Source organism: Canis lupus, chromosome 26 (assembly GCF_011100685.1).
Source record: "Canis lupus familiaris isolate Mischka breed German Shepherd chromosome 26, alternate assembly UU_Cfam_GSD_1.0, whole genome shotgun sequence".
NCBI lineage: Eukaryota > Metazoa > Chordata > Mammalia > Carnivora > Canidae > Canis > Canis lupus.
Window position 1 is genome coordinate 4,608,946 of NC_049247.1, and position 10,233 is coordinate 4,619,178.

Sequence of the window (10,233 nt, forward strand, 5' to 3'; positions counted from 1 at the left end):
CAGATCCTCTGATGACACTAAAGGGAGATCTTACTTCCATGTGGATAGGTTGCTTGAAAATCTTCCTTTTATCAGAGAGGAACCAGGCCTCACACTCAGGGTCTCAAAACCAGCTAGAATTGGAAAACCTCTTTTGCATTTATGACGTTTTTTTGGTTGCCTGTCATTTGTGGCTAATAATTCTGGTTTTCCATGGATGGAGGTGATTTAAGTTTCCTGCTAGAATATATTTATTTAAGGAAAAATTGAGGTGGTTTTTTTTAAAGATTTTATTTCTTTATTCACAAGAGCCACAGAGAGAGGCAGAGATACAGAGGAGAAGCAGGCTCCCTCAGGGAACCGGATGTGGGACTCGATCCCGGGATCCTGGGATCATGACCTGAGCCAAAGGCAGATGCTCAATCACTGAGCCACCCAGGTGCCCTGAAGTTGAGATTTTTAAAGTAAAAAGATGTTTTCATAGTAACTTGGGAGATCTTGGCAAATCCCAAGGAGGGGTCCGGGTCCATGGCTTGGAGGTGGCACCCTCAGTGGACTGGGAGAAGCTGCCGGCAGATGAATAACCGTCAGAAGCCATCATCACCCTGAGCCCAAGAGACAGAGGGAGGAACTGGACTCTCAGAGAAGAGAATCCCCAAGAGCTCTGGCCCCAGATGGGGACTCCCCAGCAGCACTCGGGGCCACGCGGAAGATCTACCTGGTGAGAGCAGAACCGGGGAGAACTTGCAGGGAATGCCGGAGCACAGCCCAAAGCAGAGGGGAAGTATGGCCCCGGGCCCCCACCTTACACACTATGCTTCCCGTTGGTCAGATTTCCCCGGGAACACTGGGCACCGGGGTGGGGTACCCAGGCTGTCGGGAGCAGCCCAGCGGCAGGAATCAGAGTAGGGCAAGGGCAGGCAAGGGAGCTGTGAGCAAACCAGCAAATGACCAGAACCATGAAGGGTCATCCCTTTGTCATTGCCCTAGACAGAGAAGTGACAACAGAGCCCTCAGATTTGAAACCCCGGCTGCTTTCTTCCCCTGTCCCCAGCACCTCCTGTTCCGCAGGGCCAACTTGCATATGCATCCTATACCATGAGGGCACGTTCCCAGACCCCTGAGCCCTGGTTTCTGACCCCACACTGAATGTCTCTAGAGTCAATCAGAAATGGTTGGATTTGGTGCAGAGATGGTTTTGGTGATTCCGACGGTGTCACAGCCAAGTCAGACCTGGGCCCCAATCCCAGGGTGGGGAGAGGCCCAGGGCACATGGGAAGACCTCACGTCCCGCCTCAGCATCACTCAGGTGCGGTCAACGTGTTCTCCCGGGGTAACCCCACAGCCACTTCCTTCCTCGAACTCAAGACACACCAGCTTGTGCTGAATGAGTGTTCTGCTGCCTCCGGACAGAGAAATACCAGATGCTTCACTGGGAAAAATAACGATCCTTGCGTTTTCTCCAGGAACCAGAGGGAGAAGGGGAGGAGCCTGGAATCTCAAAGACTGTGCCAATCCTGGTGCCAATCACCCAAGCCCCTTGCCATTTTGTGAGGCATCAGCATCCCGACATAAAGAAGGAATTGATGCCACTGAAGACTAATGTCTAGGAAACAGGCAGATGGTTACAAATTGAACTAGCAAGAATAAGGAAGAAAGACTCATCCATCTTCTTACTTTCCATCATTCCACCCTTCTGAGGCTCCCCCTCCAGCTCAAAGTCAGACAGCATTTTGCATTTGAATTGTACAAAACAGCCACCACAAGACCTGAGCACTTTATGCCCCAGTGAGAGGAGAGATACTCTTGGCAGTGAGACCCGAGGCACAACGTGGCCACAGCAACATCAACAATCCTGGAAAGAAGAACCAGCCAGTGGCCGTGTCCTGTGGAGTTACACCCTCTGCTTGCAGGTGCCAGCACTTACTGGGTGGTTATTAAATATTCAACAGATTAATAAAGAAAAAAGGAAAGGTAAAGTCTTTTCAAATTTATTTTGCTTTCACTTGTTTCTTGGTCTGTACATGTCCTAAATAATTTTTTTAAGATTTTATTTATTTATTCATGAGAGACAGAGAGAGAGAGAGAAAGGGAGAGAGAGAGAAACAGAGACATAGGCAGAGGGAGAAGCAGGCTCCACGAGGGAGTCAGATGTGGGACTCGATCTCGGGACCCTGGGATCATGCCCTGAGCCAAAGGCAGACACTCAACCACTGAGCCACCCAGGCGTCCTATTTTTAAAAAATATTTTCAAGGTTTTATTTATTTATTCATGAGACACACAGAGAGAGGCAGAGACACAGGCAGAGGGAGAAGCGGGCTCCCCTCAGGAGTCCGAGCAGTACAGCTTGTACGGGGACTTGGGTGCAGCCTGAACAATCCCCTGCACCTCATATGGCTGCCAGGAAACAGAACATAAAACCCTGCAAGATGAAAACAGTTTACAATAAACTCAGAGTTTCCTTTGTGATGGGAGAAAGTCTATGAACACTTTGTTAAAGTGAGGACATTGGAATTTCTAAAAAATCGAGATAAAATTGCTGACACACGGTGAAATGACCCTGGTATGGAGAAGGGAAACGTGCACACGTTCTGGGCTGTCTTCTTCCTTACAAAGCCTGCTGAACAAAATCACACATGTTTTTCTAGCTCCATCATTCAGCTAAACATGCAGAAGCTGCCCTGATGGGATTTATGGTCCTTGGTAGCCCTCTACCTCTTCTTCTGTGTCCGGGTTGTTTGTATCAGGGAACACTCATGCCGAAAATGCCAGAAGATTGAAAATTAAAGGCTTAATCGGGTGTTCAGGCTTTTCCTAGGCTCTAATTTATCACTTTTTTCTTAAATGAAAAGAGATGTTCATCCTTTACAAACAACCTATTCAATCATATTGGTTTCTTTTTTTTCTTTAATTCTATTTATTTAGGGATCCCTGGGTGGCGCAGCGGTTTGGCGCCTGCCTTTGGCCCAGGGCGCGATCCTGGAGACCCGGGATCGAATCCCACATCGGGCTCCCAGTGCATGGAGCCTGCTTCTCCCTCTGCCTGTGTCTCTGCCTCTCTCTCTCTCTCTCTCTCTCTCTGTGACTATCATAAATAAATAAAAAAAATAAAAAAAAAATAAATCAAAAAAAAAATTCTATTTATTTATTCATGAGAGACATAGAGAGAGAATCCCTGCGGGGAGCCCGATGCAGGACTTGATCCCAGGACCCCAGGATCACGCCCTGAGCTAAAGGCAGATGCTCAATCACTGAGCCACCCAGGCGCCCTTCACTAAATATTTTCATAAAGAACTTTCTACTCACCAAGTTCTAGTTATCATGACTTTCAAGTTAAGAGCATCGGAACTGGTGGCTTTGTGGGATTCTCCGCTGACGGACGAGCCACCCTGGGTCGCATCCTCAGAGAGGCAAAGCCAGCCGGGGGCCACCCTCGCTGGGCCCTGGTGCGTCCGGGCTCTGGGCTCACCCCGCTGCCTCGGGCCCACTGCTCTTCAGCACATTGAGCCCCTGCCCAGGGGTGAGAGCGTAGGGCTTGTCACATGCCAGCACCCGCTCCCCAGCCCCATGGATGCCCCTGCTCTGTCCTAGGGGACCACGAGCCCCCCAGCCCAGCGTCGGGCTGTGCCACCCACAAGTCGGGGGCCAGAAGCCCAAGCCCGGGTTTGGATTCTCAGCCAGCACATGGAGGCTGGGGGTCAGGCTCCCCTCCAGCCGGTCTGAGAAAGCCACCTGGCCCGGCCTGCTCTCGTGCCACAGGAAATTCAGACCTTGCAGACCCCATGTGGTTCTTCTCTGGACCTACACGGAGCCATGAGGAAGTCCCCCCCCCCCCCCCCCCCCCCCGCCTTGCTCAGGCCTGGTTGTGCCCAGACTGCTGTCCTCAGGAATCTCTCAGGTGAGGGATAAACTTTCTCTCCATTTCCCCTGGTGTCCGGATGTCATCGGCCTACTTATGAATTGGGAGGGAGTCCACTCATGGAGAACCACAGGGAACCAGCACCAGGCCCTCCTGCCTGGCAGGGGACCTGGGGAGGTGACTCGGCTTCCTGCTCCTGTCTCCTCTACACCGTGGGAGTGATAACAGAGGCCACCTCACAGGGTCGTAGGAGCCGCACTGTACTGCCCCCTTCCCCTCCCTCATTGCTGACAGCCCCATCCCGTAATAGAGGCTGAATAACAATTCACTTTCTCAGGCTCTTTGCAGAATACCTGTGATCCAAGATGGGGTCCCTATAAAGTTTCCTTCTTAAAAAAAGAAACACATAGGATGGTTCACCTCTGTCCGAGCCCCTCCTTCCCAAACACAAACACACAAAACTTGCCTTCTTCCTGCCTCTGGGTGTGAATGGATGAAGATGTGATGGTAGTAGCTCCGACAGCCATCTTGTGATCAGGAGGGGACAAGACTAAGAACCATAGATAAACTGAAGAGACTGTAGGACAGAAAGAGTCCGGGTCCTTGGAACCATGGAAGGACTCTGAAGCCAATCCTAAAACTGCCCAGCCTTAGACTTCTTGGTGTTTGAAATAATAACCTCTCTTGTTTCAACTCCTCTAGGTGAACATTCTTTTACTTGGCACTAATGCAAGGTAGACTCAGAATGCAAAGAAACTGAGATCCTATGTGAAAATCCAAGACCCATGATAAATACATGGAGAATATTTTCTGGGATTGGGTGTATCCTTCTCCAAAGTCCCAACAATACAAAATGTATAGCGCTGCTTACGTCACTGACGTATGAAAGTAACTGGCACCCGATTGCCTTGTTGTTTCCAGTGCAATTTCCAAACGCTTTGCCTGCCTCTGTGAGTCTAGCAGGTGCATGTGTGTGTCCTCCTAACCCACTCACGGAAGTGGATGGACACTTCTGATGCTTTTACTCACAGTTCAGAGCTCTGACCCAGATTTATGGCATGGATCATTGCAATAAAAAAGACTCCCAGATGCAGACAAAGCACGGTGTGGGGAATTTGCTCATAGGCGCCTGGGAATCTGGCCAACTTCTTTCCATCCCCTGTCGGAGGTGCAACAGTCCTCTACCGCCATCAGCCAGAAATTCATAAGGAAGATATTCAAGGAGACTTCCTTTCATCAGTGTGGTAAGTGACCCCACAAAAAGCCCAAGCCCCATTAGCCAACTGTGAATACAAATAATTGCTTTCCAGTTCAGAAACACCCATCCTTCCCGGACAAGCCCAGGTGGCTTCCCAGCTAGAGCCCCCTCCGGAGCTGAGCCCCCCAGCCCCCCCGCAGCCCGGTGGGCTGACGCCCCCTCCCAGTGCCATCCGCCTTGGTCCCTCTGCCCAGTGTAAGCAGAGATTGCATTAAAGGGGCGGGCGCTCGGGCCGGCTGTGGGGCTGTAAGGCCGGAGCCGGCCGGGCCGGCGATGCCCGCGGTGTGGCCGGATGAGCCGCAGCGAGATGGTCTCCTCCGGCACGGAGAGCTGAAGGCGACTCGCCTGCTCCTGCGAGTGAGGACCCGCCGGGCCTTCCGCAGCAGGGAGCCTCCTTGCTCCTGGGGAAGCGCAGCTATAAAATAAACGGGCTGCGGCCTTATTCAAATGAGATGCTGATCAATTCAGGACGGGTTCCCAGAGTCCCGAGCCCTCCCCGGAGGAGAGCCAGCTCTGGGCCTCCTTCCCCGGCTCGGGAGGTCGCGCTAACCAGGCGCACCCAAGGGTGCTGAGGGATGAGCGTGCATCCCAGTCGGAGCGTGGTGGGGCCCTGGGCTCCTCCCTCCTCCCACCCCGGGGCGCCTTCCTCCTCCTCCCTGCGGGGACGGAACCGGGCCCTGCACAGGCTTGGGCTGCGGCAGGGTCTCCACTCTCCGGAGCTTGAGGTTTTCCCTGGTTTGCACCCTTGCAGGCAGCCCAGCCTTCCTCCAGCCAAAGCACCTCACGGGTGACACAGGGGTGGCACCCGCACCCTCCGCCCTCGGTGGCTCTCCTGTACCCGGGGCCATGATGGGCCATCACTGTGAGTCCTGGAGGGGCAGCGGGCCCCTGGGGGCAGGGGATGGGGCCACCCCAGACATCCCACCTACTTACAATGCTGTCTCAGCGGCTACCTGCACGATCCCCCCAGCTGTAAAATACAGGTGATGACACCTGTCCTGCCTGCCCCAAGGGTCTTGCAAAACCAAATGGGATAAGGCAGGTGAAGCACTGTGCACAGTGTCACGGAGACACGGCATCCCTCACCTCTGCTGGCTCCTCCTCCTGTGCTCATGACCCTGGCACTAGGAGGTCCCTGAATTGAGCCTTTTTCCCCCCGACCCCGTGTGGAAACTCCAGCAGATCCTGTGACTTTCCTGCTTTCTATTATGTAATAGAATATCTTATGGTCAAGTTAGACCGTGAACACTCTCTCAGCCACGTAGTGAAACCGTCCTCTCAGACACAGAGCCCGACCCTGCCATCCTTCTCTCGTCTCCTGCTGGGGTTCCCCTCTGTCCCTCAAACGCACTGCACCTGTTCCCACCCCAGAGCCTGAGCCCTTCATGCGGCTGACCCCGGGCTCGCCCCAGCGAGGTGGTCCCTGACCATCCCAGACACGAGCCCCCACCCTGCTCCCCACGCCATCACCCCGTCTTGTTCAGCATTTGAAATCACAGCGTGCTGAGGCTTGACATGCCCCTAAGAAAGGGGAAATGGATGATTCAAAACCAGTTTCTCACCTCCTGAATAGGGTTCACAGCCCCTGACTCCGACTAAGGCTCACCTTTCCCAGGTGATGAAGCCAAGCTCAGGGAGGCCTGCGAGCTGCCCGAGCCGCCCCGCAAGCCGACAGCGGAACCCGACCCGGGACCCCCGCCTCCTCCGCGCTGCACAATTGCGAGGCATCATTAGGGAAGTCCGAGCACGATGCAGAGCACGTCCACGTGGTCGGAGTTGACCCCGAGACCTGCTGAATAAAATGCTCATTATTATTATTCTGGTTATTTATTGACAGACACTGTAGCTAGAGAAAAACTGGAATCTCTATTGTGTTCCTCATTAGATGCCTCATTACGGAGGAATGTTCCTGAATGGTGCAGTGGGGTGAACAATTTGCACAGCATTCACTCCCATGAGTGGAAAACACGCGGGTAGAATTGGAATTATGTGAGAAGGACTGTATTTTCCTCAAGCAACTGGAGGAAGAAATGTTCCCAAGTCCAAATGCCAGGTGAGACTTTCTCCTCCCAGGGCGGACTGGCCACGTACCTGCTGCAGTGGTGGGGAAATATGCTCACTAATGGGGCGCCGTCCCCATCAAGGCCATGGGCTTCCCGGGGTCTCCCCTGCAAAGGGCTCCCAGGGGTCCCCAGGCACCAGGTTCCAACTGCCTGTCTGCAGCGCGGTGTGAGTGGTCACGGGGGACAGAGGCACAGGGGCCCTTCGGCCCCATAGCACCGCTAGGTCTTCCTGGGACCTGCCTGCACTGCTCTGAGTAAGCAGGAGGGTGCGGCTCGTCCTTCAGGCAATAGGCGGGAGGGTAACAAAGCCACCCTCCAAGAGACCCGAGATGTGGGAGGGTCCAAGAGGCCTCAGCGACCGAGGCCCCTCTCTCTCTCTCTCACTCTCTCTCTCTCTCTCTCTCTCTCCCCACCCGCAAGCACCGACACAACAGTAGCCCTGGGCCTGGGAGCTTGCAGAGTGCACCCAAGCGGTAGATGACTCTCCCTCCAGCCCCCGGCCTGGTGGCTCCAGGTGACCCTCGGCTGCAGCCGTACACAGACGCCTGATCCAGAGCTGCGAGGCCAGGCCTGGTGCCTCCTGGTGTGTGCCTGACTCTGAGCCTCAGCACCAGGGTGGTGACAACCCCTCTGTGTCTCTGGGTCCTTCGGGAAGTGGGGAAGCCCGGGAGAGATGAAGGGGTCTGGCGGGGAGCAGGTTGGGGAAGAGCCCCAGAGCACAGAGCAGATCCGAACTCAGTAAAAAGGAAATCGGAGCCACCGACAGGGAGATGGACAGCGTTCCAGCAACTTCCCTACATGGAAACGGTGATGGCTGTGTCACTGTCCCCAAGTCCTGCAGCTTGCCTCTGAGCACCAACCACTTGAATCCGTGATTGATGAATGGAATGAATAGAACCCAATCAGGCATGGCTATGCCCACAGTGCTGTGCTCAACAACAGCTGTTCCGCGTAGTAATTACGTGAGGGCACTAACGTCACGGGGAGAGTGCCCAGCTGTCGGTACTGCGGCGGGAGAGCTAGCCGGCTCCCTGAGCCTCTTCCTAGCAGACCCCCCAACTTCATACCTCACCTCCTCCACTGGGGCATCCAGGAGGTGATCCGTTTCCAGGCTTATCCGGTCCCAGAGCACACAGACGTCCCAGGAAGCTGCTCTGGACCGTGTGGCAGGTTCTCTCAAGTAATGGATAATGTGATATAGTCTGTTTGCTTGTTTTGTTAGTGACGTCCTGACCTAGACTAAGGCCTTGGTTATGGGGGGTGGGGGGTGGGGGGCTTCCCTGCTTGAGTCGCTGATTAAGTTTCACCCCCAACCCCTTCCTGTATGGGGCTCTCCAAGCCACAGTGCACCCCCCTAAGTCCCTGGGGCCATGTACCAAGTCACTTGAGACAGGCCCTATGCCCCAGAGCCTGCAAAATTATTCACATTGCCGGTGCACAGGGAGCCCACAAAACCTAGCTCCTCCTCTCCCCCGTTGGCTGTGCATGAGCTGCCCCTTCAGTGCCAGCTTCAGGTTACCTGTGCTAGGTCCCTGGGCGGCCCTGCCCGGCACTGTAAGAAGCAGGAGTTCTACCTTTGACCTATCCAAGTGTCATTGCCTGGTGTCCTGCCATCAAAAGAATCTTGGAATCTCACAAACATTTGGGGTGAGGTGGGACATCTGCGCTCTGGCTGGCCTGCGGCTGTTCCCCTGCCATGTGCCCGGGTCATTCCTCATCCTGACTCCCCAGTTCCTTCTATACTCCTCATGCAGAATCGGGAAAGCCCAGTGGTGACTCCTGGCACCCCGGGCGCCAGTCCTCATGCCTCCCGTGCTTGTCCCTGCCTCTCTGGGCTCCTCTCCCTCCCCCAAGAGAGGGAGTCAATCATCACTCCCCCATCAGGAGCTGCCAGGAGAGCAGGTGCAGCCGCACATTGCAGTTGCTCACTATAGCAGCCACCACTGTGATCAGAAACCCTGTAAGGCATCCCAGGGACACTTGAGTGCTCAATGCTCACCCCCCTCTCAACACACACATACACACACACACACACACACACACACACGGGCGGGGAGGCACTGGACACAGGACACAGAAGCCAGATGCTTCCATTTGGGGTTCTCTGTGGGGGAAGGAGGACAAACATGGTTTGGGCTCAGGCCCTGTGTTCTCAATCAGAACTAGCTTGGAAAAAAAAAGAACCAGCTTGGGCCTCTTAACTTATGTCTCCAGAAAGCTACACATCCAAGGACAGGGCCTCACTGACAGGACTGAGCAAAACAGACCATCATCACACCGCTGGAGACTCCCATCTGCTTCTCCTGTATGGCTCTGGGAATGACGTTCCTCAATCCTGCATTTTGTGAATTATGTGTAATATCCTTTACAATTTAAGAGCATTTGCTTATTCAAGTGTGAGTATTGAAAATGCACCACGTATTTGGAAATTCCCATGTTGACTTTATCTATATTAAGAAATCTGGGGGAAAACATTGAAGTGGCCTGGTCCTCTCTCTAAATCAGCAAAGCCCCAGTGTGGCCAGGCCTCTTGTGGACAAACTGCAAAGAGGGCCTGTGATCCGCTGAATTTGATATTTCGAGCTGAATTCTGCACACTTGTGCATTTGGGGAGAAGAAGGTCTATTGATGTAAATAGATTATTAGTGGCGGGAGGGGCAGAACAGGAAAGGATAAAGAGAGCGAAGAAAGGGGCGCACCCCCAGGGGTAGGTGCGCTGTGAGGGTGGGGGTGGCTCCTCCGGGTGCTGCAGCCCCAGGTGCGCCCCCAGGTGCCGCACCTGCAGGACCCGGTGCCGCGCTGTGCATTCCCGCCCGCCGGCGCTAGAGGGCGCGCCCGCGCGCAGGGCCCTGCGCCTACCCCGCAGCCTGGGGCGCTGCAGCCTCCGCGGGGCCCGCAGGGGGCGGCCTGAAGGCCGGCGGGAGCCATCCTGGACTCGGGGAGCTGGCCCCGCAAGGCTGGGGCTGCTGGGCGGGGCTGTGCACCCAGGACAGAAGCCCCACGTCTTACAAAACCTGGAAGCCTCCTCTCACTTGGGACGCCAATGGCGGGGGGGAGGGGGGGGGGCGCGGAG

At 54.7% G+C, this 10,233-nt stretch overlaps 1 long non-coding RNA gene across 1 annotated transcript; it reads left to right on the forward strand.

Annotated features, from left to right (window-relative positions):
• The first annotated feature begins 4,772 nt into the window (after positions 1–4,772).
• On the forward strand, positions 4,773–9,512 carry LOC106557823. Its single transcript, XR_005379088.1, has 3 exons — positions 4,773–5,083; positions 6,983–7,150; positions 7,581–9,512. It is a non-coding gene; the product is annotated as an uncharacterized LOC106557823 (long non-coding RNA).
• Positions 9,513–10,233: the final 721 nt, after the last annotated feature.